Source organism: Haliaeetus albicilla, chromosome 4 (assembly GCF_947461875.1).
Source record: "Haliaeetus albicilla chromosome 4, bHalAlb1.1, whole genome shotgun sequence".
Lineage (NCBI taxonomy): Eukaryota > Metazoa > Chordata > Aves > Accipitriformes > Accipitridae > Haliaeetus > Haliaeetus albicilla.
Window position 1 is genome coordinate 14,306,555 of NC_091486.1, and position 18,081 is coordinate 14,324,635.

Sequence of the window (18,081 nt, forward strand, 5' to 3'; positions counted from 1 at the left end):
CTGGGAAGGAAACAGAGACACGCCATCACTCACAGCCACCTGGGGTGGGCACGGCCACCCGCCACACTTCTCCCTCCCACCCCACTGCCTTCGCCCATGAGGGAGGATTTCGAGCACATGGTGGGAAAAACCTCCCCTCTTGGCATATACGGGAGCCTGAAGCCGGTGCAAGCTTCCTGCAGACCTGCACTCGCATTGCACTAAACACATATTTGTGCAAGGTGGCTCACCCCAGCTGGGCTGCTGTGAAAAGGGGCATGAGCTGCTTCTGGCAGTGCCTGCACGTGTAGGCTGCGTGGAGCAGCTCCGTGCTGGAGATCTCGCTCCATCTCCTTGCACAGGGAGGCTGGCTACATGAAGACGTTCGAGGCAAACCTGGGGTTTGTGAGCTCCTCACTGCCCCTGGGTATCCAGATGTTTAGTGCTGCCATGCGCGGACAAAGCCCCAGACGGGACTGCGTGTGAAAGGATGCAAACGGCGCAAGTAGTAGTTATACAATGTTGAGGAGAGCCGTGCTTTGCTTGGCCCAGCGTGCGTGGCTCGGCCAGTGCCGGTGGAGCAGCCCTCCCTGCCTGCGTCCATCACGGCTTGCACAAACCTCCTTGACAGGTCGGTGGTACGGTTCAGAGGGCAAAAGTTCATGAGAGGTTTTATTGCATGCTTTCTGGGGGCCACCTCTGTTAAATCCCTCAGATCTTCCCCAGGCCAAGTGTTACCTGAGAAAGAAGTCAGTAAATGCTGAGGGATTCAGCAGGTAACAAAAAGAAAGGCACAGGCATGTTTTGGCACTCGAGCAGTTTTTGCAGGGTGAGCAAGGATGGAAGAGAAAGTGTGCAGACATCTCCCAGACACATCTTCTACTGTACCCTCTAGCCTCTTAGCCAAACGGCAGAAGGCGCAAGGAGGGGAGAAAAAGTTACATGCCCTGACCCGAGAAGCAGAAAATCTGAGCTAAACACCAAAAGAGGCAGAACTGCCATTAGGCAAAATGAAAGAGCAAAATCTGCTTTGCATTAGCTCTCTCTGTACTGACAGACTGCTGGAAGTGGAGATGGTGCAGAGATGCAGGTCACGGCAGGGACGGCATTCATCCCTGGCCTGGTGCTTTGGCAAAGCTGAGGGAGATGGATGTGCACCCCTTGGGGCTGCACCCCAGGCATGGGAGACCATGGGGATTTGGGGTTTCGGAGGTCAGGGATCTGGGACGTGGGCTGAGCTAAGGGACGGTGTAACAAAGGTCCTTGCCTAACAATATCCAAATACGCCACTAGCGAGTGCATCTAAGATCTGTCTCTCCATGCACAGACAACCACAAACACAAGGGTCTGAGCAGTTTCCACATGCCACCTGCACCTCAGGATCTTGGTCCCACCCTGCCTTATCAACGGTTCAGGTGCATTTTAATTTATTTGTATTACCTTCATATCAACAAAACCACAAAGAAATGTAATATAAGCTTTGCAGACTTATTCAGCAGTTTACAAGCATGTTTGTCTTTGTTTGATCTTCTGCGTGTTTCTCTGTCTTTCTGATAAATTAGTAAACCTTGTGGCTTTTTCAACACTTTCTGCTGATAGGTAGTAAATTAAATGCCTTTTAAAATATTTATAGTTCAAAGTACTTTCCTGTAGCAATACTCTTCATGGCTCACTGGTGTGAAATACAAGACAGTGAAAACCTATCAGATATAAGGGACTTGCAGAGATGCACAGCCACGGACGCACACGCTCTCGTCGGACCCAGGCTGGGGTTTTGCTAGAGGAACACCCACCAGCATCAAGCCTGTTTTCTTTTACAGCACTGAAAAACAAACTTATAATGGCATGGCTATTTCAAACCTCATAACCTCCCCACCTGTGTCACCATGGCCTTTCGTTACCAAAATTATGGGGCGACCAAAGTCCCTCTCTGAGCCACTCTCCGGTGCCTCTCGCCGTGACGTCAGCTGCGACGGCGGCAAGCTCGGGAAAGCTGCAGCCGAGGCTGCCGGGGCTGTTTTTTGTCGAGGCTGCTAATAAAGGCGGCTGAGCACGGAGCTGACCAATTTATTTCTACCGGGGAGGAGGGAGAAGTGAATCAAAGTCTCTGTTCCAGATTTAGTTTCAATTCATTTCTAATAATCTCCACCGCCTCATCTGGAAAAAATGAAACAGGATTAAAAAAAATGATGTCATTAAGAAAACATCTGACTAATTTTTCTTCTGACGAAGGCTTAATATAAGTGAGGGGGGATGTAAATTAAAAGCAGCCCCAATCTTCCCTGGGCCACAGAGCCTGCCTTAATACATAAGCCATGAAAGAAGTTTTCTTACATATACAATAAGTTCCCTCTTTCATCAGTACTCACAGCTTCTCCCAAAAGGGTTGTGAACTTCTTTGATGCAGGCTTGAAACTATGTATTACCAGGTTTACGAGCCTTCGGAGCCTCCGCTGATCAAACTGTGAGGCCGACATCTAAAACGTGTATAACAATATGAAGGGTTTGCTGTTCATTTTCTCCGTGCTAAATTGGGCAGAAACGCTGGAGTCCCTCAGAACAGGAAAACTCCACCCTGGCCAAAAAGGTAACACTGGGAAAAAGATCAAGAATTCACCCAAAATGCATGCAGCTGGAGCCCCGGGTGGTGTTTCAATACGAGGCTGGCCCTGTGCATAAAGACCGGTTGGGGTGGAGAGCAGGCTTCTCCTTACCGTATCTCTCCTTCTGTGGACTGGGATCGCCGTACTCTCAGCCAGGTCTGGCTCCTGTAAGCCCTCCCAGGCAGGGATCACCTCTCACCGTTGTACACCTACAATTCTAGCAAGGCACCATCCCACGGCGCAGCACGTCCCAAAATAACGTGGCTTCCAGTAGCTGCCTACCAGGAACGGCTTACCGGGCCAGAGGGATCCTCTGCTCCTAACTCCCCAAAAGTTTGATTTTTCCCCCCCCTTTTTTTCCAGTTGCGCTACTGGCATTATTTCTTACCTAATCCCCAAGTCCCACATTGTGCCATCTCATCGGCACTCTGCAAAGACACAGTGAGAGGCAGCCGTAGCCTCACAGGTCTGCTCCTGGCAGAGGAGAACAATTAGCTGCTACGTTTTAGAGGCAGTGGCTTAAATGGATGAGAGATGAAATTGTGCGGGGGGAAGGCGGCTCTGCCCCATGCCCTGCTCACCTCCCGGGCAAGCAGGGCTTTCCATCCCCATGCCCCAAACCCTGCAGCGGGACAATCTCCAGCGTGGTGCCGTGAACCAGCCTGTGCAATGGTGCCGTGGTGCCAGAGCTGGGTTTCTCAGTGTGTCCGCAGAGCTCCCTGCCCACACCTCCGCTATCCGTACATCAGTCCCTGCTCTTTCCCTGGATCCCGCAGATGGCACGAGGAAAACACTCCAGCGCCTGGGGGAGAGTTGCCCGCTTTGCTGAAGCCAATACTGTAAAAATCTCACTGTCTGCAGCGGGATGAGGGATTTCACCTGACCACATATATTTCTGAAGAAACTGGGATTCTGGTTTTCAAATAGGCTAAGGGAATTGGGTGTCCAAATGCCATTAAATTTAATGGGAGCCAGGGGCCTGTTTTCCCCGCGGCTCTAGCGAGAAGCCCAGGCTCTATAATTAATGCTCAGGACCTGTAGAGCAATTTGCATCTCTGACGAAGCACGCGAGCCTGGACTCATTTCCTCCCCCACCCAGGAGAGGCTGTCCCTTCCCTGCTCCCTAACAGAGGGAGACACTGAGGTGGGGGACACTTTCCCTGATCCCATCCAAGGGCTGCAGGGCCTCGTGGTGATGCTGGGGGCATGCACGCTGCTGAAGGCTTTACAGAGCAGGTCTTTACCGGTGCACTGGATAACTCCCCTTGGAGAGCAGAAATCCTTGTACTTTGTACCTGGCTCCAGCCGCCTGCAGAGCGGGACCACGGGGCAGCGGGTACACACAGCAGCAGAGGAGCACGACCAGCACTAGGAGAGCTGCAAGCACCCGAGACGTGACACATGCTGCCGGTGGGTCACTAGCAGATTTTTGGTGGTTTCCCAGGAGCTGGTCACTCCTTAACTGCCATTCACCGGGGAAAAGAGTTCTGCTTAATTTTCCTGCCACCTGGGTTTTGCTGAAAGGAGCCCCAGCTTGTCCAAAGCTCCACAGTTTCATCCCAAAGTCTGGGGGAAGGAGCTGGTAGTTTTTCTTTAGAAAGCAAGGCAAAAAAATTCAGCCTGTGGTTTTCAGTGAGGCAGACCAGCGTGTCCCTGCGTGTGCCTTGGAGCCTGGCAGGCGCTCGTCTCCGCTGGCGCTGCTCACAGGAGGTGTGTGTGCGCTGCGCTCGGTCCGTCGCAGCTGGACGCAGTGCTGAGAAAGGATCCTCATGGTCCCACAGTGGATGAGCATCATCATCTCTGAGGAGCCGGGCTGGGCTCCTGGGAAAGGAAACCCCCCGAGGGACTGGCAAAACCAGTGCTGGCTGCTATGAACAGGGCCTTGGGGTGACTTTTTTCTCATCATGCTCTCCCCCTGTGGTCACACACCAGCAATCCCAAAATCTTGCATGGCAGAGATGTGCCACCATCTCCCCACTGCTGCATGTGAGTCTGGAGCCTCTGCAAGGGGCATCCAGCAAAGAATGCAACAGTTAAAGAAGTTGTACATTTCTGAAATAATCTCCATCAGTTAAATAAACCCCAGAAAAATGGGGACAATTAACCAGCACTAATGTCCCATGACTAGTCTAAATTAATACTTACATGCCAAGTAAATTCATTCAGTGGAAAACAAAGGGCTGAATACTTTTCCATACGCTTAATGGAATATGGACACTTGCAGTCAATTGTTTTGCTGTACAATAAAAAGACTGCAGAGCTGCTACACAGAGATGGAAGCTAGGAACAGAGCTGCTCACGGGGAGGGGTATCATCGGCTGGTAGAGCTTTTAAAGCCAACAATCCCATCTAAGCCCCACATAAAAATCCTTCCTTTTGTTTTGTTTTAAATAAAACTCCCTGGCCTGGCTTTCGCAAGTCCTGTGTACCCAGAACACCACCCAACATCTGCAGGAGATGGCGGAGAGACATATGGATGCCCCAAAAATGGACTGTGCTTGTGGCAGACGGTCTGCATATAGAATGCCAAAGCTGTACCTAGCGGGAAACCTAAAATGCTCCAGGATCCACGCTAAACGATTCAGTCTAAACAGCTCTCGCCAGCCCCTCAACTTCACCTCTGTTTATTTCTGACTTAAAGTCCCTTACAACAGGAAGGGCGATAGGTCGCGACACTTGTGCGGTACCCTCAGGATCAAAACCCACAAAGTCCATCAAAACAAGGTACCTTTCAGAGGTCAAACCTGGGCCACAACGATTGAATTCACAAGGCATTTGATCATTCACAAAGATTTCCCCCTCCTTCCCATTTTTTCGGCTCAGGGAGCGGAGGATGCGCTGCGAGTTGCAGCGCGGAGCTGCCTTGCAGCTGCCTCTCACCCCAGCCACTGCCAGGGAGCACGGTGATGGGGAATCACTCATGCTTCCCAGCTCTACCAGCACTGCAACAAGTTGATAATTATCCAGTAAAGTGACCTGATGCTCGAATATAGGGTTATCAGCTTGAAGATGCCAGCTTACATGTTGCACTAGGAAGAGATTGGGATGGGGACCCAAGACACATCACTGTTAACTCCCAGCCCTCCCCTGCTGGGATGCTCAGCACAAATAATTTTATTGCTTTTTCCTGTATTTTCTCAGCTCTAAAATGGGGTTAATAATACCTTTTTTTTTCATAATCACAAAGATGAATATGTAGAAAATCAGAGCCACCTTTGCTAATTCAGCAGTTAATGCACTCACTTATAAGAAGCTGTTACGGAGACTGTGAAGCTGGACAAAAATTGCAACAGCTTCTCTGCAGAAAGTTAATGGGCATGTTTCAAGCAGTTCCCGTTTTCTTCTTTTCCCTCAAATATGGCTTTGAGGCATGGAAATAATGAAAAATAAAAAAGATTTTTTAACAGCGAGGGCAAGTTCCCATTAGATGGGTTTATGGAAGGAAGTGGTAAATTCAGTGCTGTTGCAAGACTTTATGGCAAAACTAGATGTTTTTCTAAAAGATGGGCTCTAAGTGTACTGCAAGGTTTGGAGTTTTAATAGTAGGAAAGAGTAATTTCTCCCACTGTAGAAATTAAAGGGGGGAATCCTATGGCCAGTGTCACAGATGTCAGATCAGATAACTGCGGTAATTCCTTTGGGCCTTAAGAGACACAAACCTCTGAACGTAAAATCCCTTATTTGTGGATTTGTGGTTAGGGCACTGCTCTGAGAATGATTTAGGCAGACACTATGAAAAATCCCACTCTGCATCCATTGGCAATGGCAGTTGTCTAAATACCTTTAAAAGTCACACCTTAAAGTCTAATCTTGCACCACTGAAGGCAAAGGAAACTCTGCTGCTGATGGCAGGAGCAACAGGAACAGGTATCCAGTGTGTCAGTTCCTCCGTTTTCCATCTACACCATGGAAACAGTATCATAATCTAAGGTGGGTACAATTTCTTAGCACAATTTTTTTTTCCATCCCTTCGAAAAACATATTCAAGGCTTAATGCAACTTCTAGCATATGAGGTCAATTTAATATATTTGCTCCAGGTAAGAAAAAGGATTTTTCTGTTTCAAAACTGGAAAAAAAAGGTAAACGTCTTTCATTTTTCCTTTCAAAAGACTACTTCATTTTCAAACCTACCTGACTTCAATCCTAAGCTTAAAGTATCTAAAACCAAGAACAAATGGAACAAAAGAATTAATTTCACCCGATTCAAAAGTATTATTATTTTTATCAATGAAAACAATAGTATTTTGGTTTAGAGCTTGAAACTTTTTTTCGTCTAAGTTCCACCAGAAGTTAACAACGTTCTTAAGCTTACAGGTTGTTGGCAGCCTTACTGGGGACCAGGGCGATGTTTGGAGGGAGCAAAGTTGGGAGTATGAGTGCAGAAATTGGTCCTCAGATTAGAAACTCTCCTAACCACATATTGTGTCTTACTGCATTTATGCTGCGTTTACCACAATGCAGGTCTAGTTTTGGCTGACACTTGTAAGCACAATTGCAACACAATAACAACAACAATATCAATATTTGCTTTTAAAATGGAAGAAAAATGCAAAATTTTAATAAGTAAGGTTGCCCTCCATTATACAGCACACAAAGAAGCAAGACATCAAAAGTAGAAATTAGAGTTGATACGGGACCTTCAAACCCAAATCAAATTAGTGTCTCTAGGAGAGATCTTTGATTTAAGCTTAATAGTGGTGATTTTTTCTTGGGTTGTTTTATACTTAATCAGCCACACAGCCCACTGTGCAGACATATGTTCCCAAAGCACATCAAAGCAAGTAAACATTCTGTTTCAGATCCTAATATCCTTTTTTTATCCAATTATCTTACTTACATGATCTTTTAATTTAAGTTCTGAAAGCCCACCTTTTCACACAAGCTTTCCTTTAGCGACGGAGGTAGAAGGATGACCAGCTCAGTTCTTGTGAGATACCCGCCAAAAAACCCCCACAACGAATAAATCAAAGCACAGCAGATGAGTCTCTAAGATAGTTTCTTGAGAGATTAATGATGAAAGCCTTCAGAGAGGAAGCATATTTTAAGAAGGGGAACTTCAAGGAAGGTAGCTGAGGGGGAGAGAGGGAAGGAGAGTGAGCGAAAAAGGCATGAAAGAAAGCATGGATAAAAGTGTGAGAGCCAATGAAAGTAGTTCAGCGACAGACCGAAGGAGCGGTGCAAACCTGGAGGCGCGTGAACTTCAGGTTGAAACCACCAGGCATGAGAACTTGATTGCAGTAGTCACAAAATTTGAGAGCTGGGGTGTCAAAACACTGTGGGGTCAGGGCGGAGAGGGGATGAGGGCTGGGCAGCGGCATGGCGGGTGCGGGGGGAGCAAGCAAGGTGGGAAGTGGTGGGGAATGAGACGGGAAGAGGTGCAGCCATGGACCAGATCCTGACGGAAGAGCTGAGTAGGAAGCTGAGGGAGATCTGACAGGATTCAGCACTGGTGAGGTCATGTGGGAAATGGGTGTTGGGAAGATGTGTTGGATGTGACACAGCCATTTCTCTACATCTGATTGATTTCCCTTGGGACACATGTTGAGGATATTAGCACTTTGGAGCGAATACTTTGCTTGTAGCTGTGAAGACACTGGGCTTGGGAAAACAAATGGGAAGTGTATGTGTGTGGGGAGGAAATCGGAGTTTCTGATCCCTGCCTAGTGTCTTCTTGCCATGCAACTTTTGGGTGGGGGCTTTTCTCCCTCAGAAGGAAATAACGTTCAAGTGCTACAGAATAGTTTAACATTTAAAAGACTATGCCTATAGTACTTCTGAAAAGTCCCTTTCCATGTTAGGCCAGCACTAACCTGTTGTGGAGAGGGCAAGTCAGTGGCAGCAACACCACAGCAGTGGAGCTCATGGAAGAGTCAGGCAAACCATAGAAAATGCTTCTTCATTCATTACACTTTAAATCTGCCTTGGCTCTATACCCGTCATATCCCAGAAAAGCAAAAAAGGACCATTCCTCTTCATCATGACTGTAATACAATCAACTGGCTGCAGCATTACTCTAACCAATGTTAACTAACAGAGTCTATGTCTGACATCTATAATTTCATGTTAACAAATTAGGTAGAGTCCTGCATTTCCTGGTACCTTGAATGCCCAAGAAGCTCATAACTTTTCTTTATATGCAAAATGTCAGGGAAAGGGCAAACAATGTTATGCCAGAAGACCATAGCCAAATCACTTGGTTGGAATGTGCTGTAAATCACGGGGTGAATGGAAAATGAATCTTTGTTCCAGGACAGCGACTTCCAGCATTAATGTTGCTGCTAATATGCTCCTTTTCTACTGGGAATGTCCTCTTCCCATAATCCAAGGTCCTATAACTTAAACCCTGTAACTAAACAGGACACCAAGGAAGAAAAACCTACACCCAACTAATTATAAAAAGCCTGAAATGTCCTACTTCTCTTTTCTGAAGTACAGGGGGAAACCATTGGTGTTCAGGCTTTAGAAAGATACTGTGCTTGCTCTAAGCAGCAATAAGCTGTTGTAACCAACTGGAAGTAACCAGAAAACCATGTTTTACAAAGGGGAATAAAAAGAAATGGGAACAGGTACAGCACAAATCTCTACAGAGCCTTTCTAGACACAGCAGTCAGAGGAGCTCTGTATGTAGAGGTGATTGTGATAGTTGCACAGAAACACATCTCACACACACACGTCCACACACACCAGGTACGCTGCTGGCATGCTGCGTGTGTACCTGCCTCTGGTGTATCACAGCACAAAGAAGTAAAAGACGTGCATTCCTATAATAGCAAAGCTTTTGGTCGGGGCTCCCTGGGTTTTCTGCAGGAATTAATTTTACTGGCATTTGACACATTTTAAACAGCAACAGCACTCACAGTAACCTCCAAAGGGAAATATTCCTGAACAATATATAATAAATACATTGATTTCTAATAATAACCATCTGCCCTAAATCTTCTTGCTGACAGGTTTAGTTGGACCAAAGGCCCTTTTCACATCTACTTCATGACAGTTCCCATCACTACATAAAGACTTTGAAGTGCCCTAACGTGCAGTAAAATGCGAGATAACCTACCAAACTGTCAATATTTCTTCACTTCTAAAAGGAAATGCTAATGGCACTCAAAGAGCTCAAGATGTAATGTAAGATCTGATCCAGCAGGCTGGCTGATCTAACCATCCTTTCCTTTGCTACAAGTATGTTGAAAAGCAAGCAATTATAGGGTGAAGAGCAGAACTAGGTAAAACTTTTTCACTGATATGACTGCAGGGAAAAAAAACCACCTTTTTATTCCAAACAAGCTTTTCACTTGGAAGTGTCTGGAGTTTTCTGTACAAAATAAGAGAATTAACAATAAGTCAGTGCTTGAATTTTAATTTCTTCTTTTTAACCTATCACTTTTTTTCCTTTTCTTTCTTTAGAACTAGAAAGAAAGTGAACCAGAATGAAACACGGATGTTTTTAAAATCTGGACAACATTCAGCTGGGAGTTAATTTTCCATAGGGAAAAGATGAACACAAATAATCCAGAGGAAGCAGAATCTCTCTCCAATTGACTGCAATAAACAACTGGCATTTCTCTACCAGCTCTAGTCTGCAGTGTAAGACTGAGAAAGGCTCTACAGCAGGAGAAACTAAATGCAATAAACAGAAGCCCACCCCTATGGTAAAACCCCAGCACTGCTTATGGCCCTGTACAACTCCAACAGACTTTGAAAAAGCCAGAATGCTGCCCCCTGCCTCCCCCCCGCCCCAAATCATCAGCTCATGGTAAGAAAGGATGAGGTATTTTATATCTCATCATCCATGTACCACCCAAAAAGCCTTCCTTCCAAAACCCTTTTGCTCCCAGATCCGTTGGTGTCATTCTCTACAGCTGCTCTCCTATTCTTCCAGTTTTCCAGTGACACAGGAAAATATAACATATTTATCAAGGAAGGAATAGGGATCTGATGTTCCCCAGCTGTTTACTGCTGAAAGTTTATACTAGTGCTTTTCAACCTGTGGTTTGCAAAACCCTTGGGAATCACAAAAAACTCCTTCAGGTGCTGTGAAAGACAGCAAAAAAACCCAGCAAGCCTCTTGTTATTCAGGCCAAATTCATGCCAAACACCATGTTTGACAACCCTGCTGGAAAATTTTTAGGGAGGCCACAGACTGTAATAGCTTGAAAACCCCTCATTGACCCTATGCTTCCCAAAATCAATAAAAATTACATGCGAGACATTCTCAGAGTAATCATCGACTACCGCCCCAACCCATCCAACACCCACCAACGGCAGCTAGTGCTGGAGCACGCACGCGTGATTTAGGCATCTTTGCTACGCTGGCGCAGAGGTAACGCCGTCTCCCGTGTCAGCAGCACAGTATACCTACGGCGACACCTCCCTCCCACCGCCATGCAAAGGGAGACCTGCGGGCCTCATCTTTCATTCTCTTATCTCATGCAGCTATTCCTTATGCAGACACATTTCTGTATACAAATCCCATTATACTTGACCCTCGGTTCACCCCGTTTCCATTACAACGCTGTAGACTCAACCAGACTTGCTCCAGTGCCAACTCTGTGCTGTCATTCCTTGCGCAGAGTGGTAATAAAGAAATCACTGTTTTAAGCTGACAAAGAACAGATTTCTTACTAAGTAAACACTGATGTTTTGGTAGGGAAATTAAGTTATAAAATTGTGTCTACAAAGGGAGACCATACAGATGGAGTTTGTTAAGAGACAGCAATACAGTCAACAGTGGTTAATTCAATTGCCTGCTACTTATCAGATTTTTTTTTAAAAAAGGCTTATCCAGCTTTTGTAAATGCAAATGCAGAAAAACATTTCAAAGAGTCGTTGTCGTTTTAGCTGGAGAGTGATGCACACACGCACATGGCCTTTTGAGGCCGAAGACAGAGCCCTCCCTTGCGCATCCACCATGGTTGTGTCAGGGTCCAGTGGGTCTGGCGTTCACCAGCCTGGCCAGAGAGGAGGTCTGAGCACAGCACAGCTCATCATGATGCCACCACCCTCCAGTGACCTCCATCCTCATGGCTATGCCGTAGCCTCACTTCCCCCGGCCACCGCTCTCACCCACCTTTCTGCCTGCCCGGTACCCCATGCCAATTTTAGATGCCCCAAACCAGCTCAGGTAGTAACCGGACACTAAGGTCGGCTGGGTAAAGGTAGGAAATTCGGTATCTCCAGTCCTCAGTTGAGCCTTAAATGACCCCAGCCCAACCTTAGATGTGGCATCTAATTCCTAAAAGCACCACGTTGACACCAAGTCGCTGAAGCTGTTTCTCTCCTAAATGTAGCAACAGCAGAGGCACAGCCACTCTTTACTCTCCCCTTTCCAGGGAATCATGGCTGGCTTTGGGGTGCTGCCTGAAAAACAGGGGATTTTTTTAAAGCATCAGTGCTGGCTAAGGCCCCCAGACATCCTCCTCATGCTAACAGTTCTGGTGATGGTCCATACTGCTGGGCCAGGAGCAGAAGCAGAAGGTTCCTCATCACTCCACCAACCTCAAAAAACACCCTTCTTGCATCTCACCAAACACGAGCTTATGCTCCTGTTGTGGCATCTAAGTGAAGAGAGGGATAAGACCTCCAGCCCTGTTTCTACACACTTTGCCAAGCCCCAAAATTATGCAGAGCTAAGCAAGAGGTGGCTGCTGTATTTGCACGGCCAACTGCAGGTGCTCAACTCAGACATTATAGCTATCACTTTCCGTAACAGCGGCCAAAGTCTGTCTGAGACGATAATCTAGGCAGTCTGAATATAACCTCAACGAAAGCACGTATGTTTTGGGGACATTTTAAAATGACCAGAGAGTTGTGGGGTTTTTTAAAACATTTTATCAGAAAGGATAGAGAAAATGAGTTATTTTTTGCACAGGATAAAGTTCACTGTGGGATTCAGTGTGTAACATGATGTAAAGTCTTAGGCAAGCCAAAAGGTGTTAACATTGTGTGCCCTTTAAATGATGCACTTAGTCAGTAAAACAAGATGTGCTTAGGTTGGAACTATGTAAATACACTCATTTTATTAAATAAGGTAAAAATCTAAAAAAGAGATATTGCTGGGTAATTAAGTCACCAAGTATTGGTTCTATTTAAAATTCAAGAGAAGGGATATTAAACATACTCAAATTTTAATGAAAACCTTTGCAGTGTCTTTAATAATTCAGCACAAAATTTTATTTAAACAACTCTCTCCAGTTTTGGAAAAGGCAAACACAAGGCCAGTGTACCGTGGTCTGGGAATGAGAAAACAGAACTGCTCAGGTGCAGTAGATTATTTTACCTGTTTAGACAACACAGTGACGAGCAAACCAACCCTGGAAATCAAAGCTATGCCTAAATCCCAGGAGCAAGGTTTTCCACGTGGTAGCAGCTTTAGAAAGTCCCATCAGTCATCTTTTTGCACCTTTAAGTATCTTTTGCAGCCCAAGTTGATTTCAGTGTGCTGTAAGCTCCTGCATGGATTCATTGTGGGAACAGGCTGCTGATGGGATTTTGATGTCCAAATACTTCTGACTTGGAGTTTACTTTGAAAATAGGCCTTAAGGTCCTGCACTGTGCATGTTTTGGGCTTTTTTTTTAGTTGTATCTGCTGCTTGATTTGTTAAAATACACAAAGGACATAACAGGCGAAAATAAAGTGGATTTTTAAAATATTTTATGGTTTAAAGAATCTATAGTATTATTAGTAACCAAAGAAATTCAACTATCCAGAACTGAACTTCTAATATTAACAATTCCCTTTTATGCACGTCACATTACAGTGCAAGTTTTAAAGCTGTTCATAATGTAATGGCAAAATAATTACTTTTACCCAGCACTGCAGTACACATTTGGTACTCGTGAATGCTGTAAGAATTAATACGACCATTCACACCTGCTATAAAAGGCTTCTAGCCAATAAAAAAAGGTACAAGAACGCACAGGCCATTTTCTAAGCTCAGTCATAGAGTATGTGAGGGACAGAGCAAGTGCAAGAAGAGTTGTAAGGACCCATGGGTAGGAGATAAACTTTTAATTACACAAGTCCCCCTTGAAAGCTCTCATTCTGCTGTTCAGCGAAGCAGGACAAAAGTTTGAGGAGCCAAAAATGAACAATAAATGCAGCTCATGCTATTGTACCCATGGATTTTTACTGGCATATTTGTCAAGCTCTTGTGACACTCCCAATGATGCCAGATTCTCTGGCTACACCATCTCTATCTTCTACTTTCAGCCTTCAAGAACAGCTTCTAAAAGTCTCTAGGATCACTTCAATCAAAGATTTGCTCCTGGACTCCACAGGCTTTTTCATTTGAAACTCAGATGCAATCGGGGGAGTGCAGACCACGATGCACTGTAGGCAAGGAGATTATCTTTCAGCCCTGCTTTCACCCACTGAGGATGATAACAGGAGGAGGAGATTAGACTGAGACCTTGCACTGGTAAGTAAGGAAGACTATACACACACAAACACAAATCCTTACTGCACTGGAAGTTCACAGATCACAGCAATTTTGCTTGTGAATGTGTGAACCACAAAATTGCCCTGCCTGGGAGAAAAGCCACCAATGAACACAGAGCTGGTAGGGTTGGGGTTGCGTTTATGAAAGGCAAAGCAATGAAATCAATCACAGCAACCAGAGTGTGGATAAAGGCCAGTTTGGCAACATAGTCTAAAACCAAATGAAGGGATAGGAAACCACTGCATCTAGTGCAAGATTTTGGGAGAAAGCACAATCTGCTCTTCAGCACAGGCTCCTCGAGGAATTTTCTGTCCCTCAGTTTGTGCCATTTACTCACTGAGTCACCCTGGCAAAGGTCACTCACCCAATACGCTGCACCACTGTGACATACCTAAAGCAATGTGACATCTTGTGCACAAACGAAGCCCAAGTCTCTGCTCACTATCCGTCCTTATCAGAAACTGCCACATAATTCACCAGAAATGCAAACCCTGCTCTGCAGAGATCAAGCATGAAGAAACCAGGCTGATAGGATCCTGAGGTCCATCAGCACATCAGGACCTGAAGGGAAAGAAGCTACAGCTCACAGCGGTCCTACCTTCTTCACATCTGGCAGAAGCCGGCTCTTAAAAAAATAAACAAACAAACAGCTCTTTGAAGAGTTTCTTATTCTTGCGGTAACAGTCATCTCGGCACTGACAGGATTCAAACCAGACGTGGTCGAGGGAAGTCTGGAGTCATACCAAGTTTAGATCTCACATGCCAAGAGAGGTCAAGACCTAGCCAGGCCTTGAATAGATGACTTGCAAAGAAAATCCCAGGACACGGAGGAAGTGGTCTTGGTGGGAGAGTGCCTTTCCCTCTGACTCATTAGGCAACATCACGTGATGATGCTCTGGCGAGGAATAGAGAATGGCCGTCATACCTACCCGCTAAAGCCCAGAAGTCCAGTGCATTTGTCCTTGGTAAAGGTCCTGTGGGACTCTTAAAAAGACATGGGTTGTAAAATATCTAACCTGGCTCAATTCCATTTTAGTCTCCTACATTCTGGTCATCTCATTGCTGTCTGCTCTGAAGGACGGTTTGAACTTTCCTGACCTAACCTGAAAATTGGTTTGGTTATGCGGGCATGTAGGATTTCTTTTCCAAAAATGGCTAGAAATTTATTTGGAGTTTGGAAGTCTCCTATTTTTTTCAAGTGAATAAAGTGGTTTGGGGCCTGCTGACACTGATTTCACTATGATCATTTCTCTGTTTCGAGACTTTTACTGGAAATAATATACAAACAGGTAATAACTATTTAAGTGTTCAAATGTACTGGATAAAACTTTGCAGATACCTCACTTTTCATCACTTCCTGGTATTACTTCTTACAGAGAAACGGTTGGGTTGGAGGACTAGGAAAAAAGGGAAAGAGCTAGAAATAACTTTTATATGATTTCTCCCCTGGGAACCGACTGCAAAATCCTTCCCACTGGTCTACAGATAATAGAGTTATTCACCCTGACCTGGTCCCTACCATATACTAACTCTCACGCTGTACCCTGACCCCCACAGGATGCCATCACAAAATGGGTGTCTCGTGGTCAGGGTAAAACAGCAGCAAGGCTCTCATTTCAGTTCCTTCCAAAGAACTGAAAACATCGTTGGCTCCTTGAGGGTCTTTTCAAACAAGCAGGACCACCACACTGTCTGACATGAATGGAGATCAGTTACTCAAAACAGCATGTCAAACACTGTTAATCCCTTGAAAACTTGCTCTTCCTCAGAGGCAAACACCAGGATGTTTTGTCCACGTGGTATCATTGCAGCTAGGCTCCTCCAAATTAGCCTGTTTGACACCAGTTCTGGGATCTCTGTGATGATGCTGGACTTAAAGCAATGTTATGTGGAAGTAACCACAGAGCTCTAGTCCCCCTTCATTAGGCCTTGATTTCTACTTTGCCAAAATTATCTAAAGAAACACAACTGAAGTGAAACCCTTCATGACAATACCAGCAAATAATCCATTACCATAACAGGTCTGAAGTCAACTACCAAGTCCATATTGGCACAAGAAAAATCTCTAATATAAACTATTCTTAAAGCAGGAATACACAAGTAGGATTTAGTAAACATTTCTATTTTATGGCCTCTTCAGAAGAACACCTTTCTCCAGGATAGCATGTGAACATGCATTTAAGTTTCTCTGAAGTCAATGGACCTAAGCAGGTATTTCTAATTAAGCATATACTTAGGTATTTTCACGAATAGGGAGAGACTTAAAAACAGTTCTGTAGCCTAGATCACTTTCTGTTTGTCCCTCTGCCTCATCAGCTCATCATTTCTTTTCAGATCTCTTCTACAAATATCTCTTCTCCTTCTTTGCTAATCCCCATTATATTGATCTTCCTTTCATTTACTGATTTGATGACTGAATGTGTTAATTCCTTCACCACCCTATCTTTCTACACCCTGCATTTTGTCATCTACAATCCTGTTTTTTCTTGTAAAGTATCATACTGCACTTGAGTTGGGATGAAAGACAGCATATGAAACCAAGTATTTTATCTCACAGTGAAGACAAATAGCCCCAAACAAGAATCTACATGTAAGAACATCACCCTAATGCGGCTGTAAGCTTGAAACTTTCCTATTCATAATGTACTAACCACACTCTGGTAGTCTTTCCTCTACCAGTGGTAATTTGGGATGTGTGGTTAATCTGTGGGGTTTTAAGAAGCTTTCGGATGAAGCATTCAATCAGCAGGTACCATGTCCAGCAGCTGGTTTGCAAATCAAAAGCCATATAAGTAGCTCCAGAACCAAGCTAGGAAAGCCTCTCGTGAAGGGGCAAGAGAAGGAATAAGACAAATTATTCTCCAGGATGCTTTTACAGGATTGAAAGGAAAATATTTCAAAGGCCCTTACGGGATTTAGGAACACATGTTTATTTCTCAGTGTGACTTAAACTCAAAATGCATTTCATACAGCCCTAACATATTTTTTCAGGAATGCCTGACTGCATCCAAGTGCTGTTGTAAGTGACGTGGGTATGTGTGAGCGGGGAGGGAGGGGTGTACGAGAGAGAGAAAATGAGTTGTGGCAGGAAGAAATACCTCTGCTGTGAGGAGGCTCCACCTGTACGAAGGACACACTGATGCACTGCTGCACTAGTAGAAAGGGCAGGAGGTGGTGGTGGAGCCTAACTCTCACATTTAATCTAACGGCAGACACTCAGCAGCGGGGAGACCATGGTACAGGTCCTTCTGCTGCCCAAAGGGTGGAAAAGGATAGCTCCTACCTCCCAGGCTCCTGCCATGCTGTAAGGTGTCCCCCCACCCCAAGTATCAGCTTAAAAAAAATCATCAAAACGCTCACAACCGCCCGGTTTCACTATCAGCTACCACGATCAACGATATCAAAACCCAACCCCATACATGCCAATAAAGTGAGCACAGAGAATGCAGTAAACTTGCTCTTGAAGTGGAGTCTGGCCAACTGATATCAACTAAACCTTGAATATGGCTTTTCCACAGCACATCCTCCCACAAGATTTGCTATGTGCATGCTCCTGCAACAGAGAGGAGACAGGGCAGAAAACATCCCCATCGGTCCTACAGGAGCTGTATGACCTGAGTGTGTATGCTGGACTCCAAGCATGCACAAGTCACCTCATTAATACATTTGTGTTTCTTAAACTCCATTCCAGCCATTTTCTTAATTTTTAGGTACTTAACTTCTTTACTAGGGCTGGCTTTGGGGTCCTGAGTTTCAATGACGTTTGGGGGAGTAAGACATTAACTGGGATCCAGCATGTTTGAAAAACCCACTGTGCCTTTGCATTACCAGCGCTTGACAAGCCGGCCCTAAGAGTTAACATTATTTTGAAACTCCCGACAACCACTTTCAAAATAACGTTGTTAGCCAGACCCAATACAGTTGGATTTATGATCTGAAATCATACAGGCACTTTTTAAAATTTGACCCTTGAGTAATGATCTAAATTTTAGCTCTGTTAGTTGTCTATTTAATATCAACAGTGAAACATAAAAGAACAGGCATGAAAAGCTTCCACGGC

The 18,081-nt window shown here is 45.0% G+C and overlaps 1 protein-coding gene across 4 annotated transcripts in view; it reads right to left on the reverse strand.

The window, feature by feature from the left end:
- Window positions 1–18,081, reverse strand: part of GLI2 (GLI family zinc finger 2) — a 200,367-nt gene that overhangs the window by 42,816 nt on the left and 139,470 nt on the right. The window lies entirely within an intron of this gene.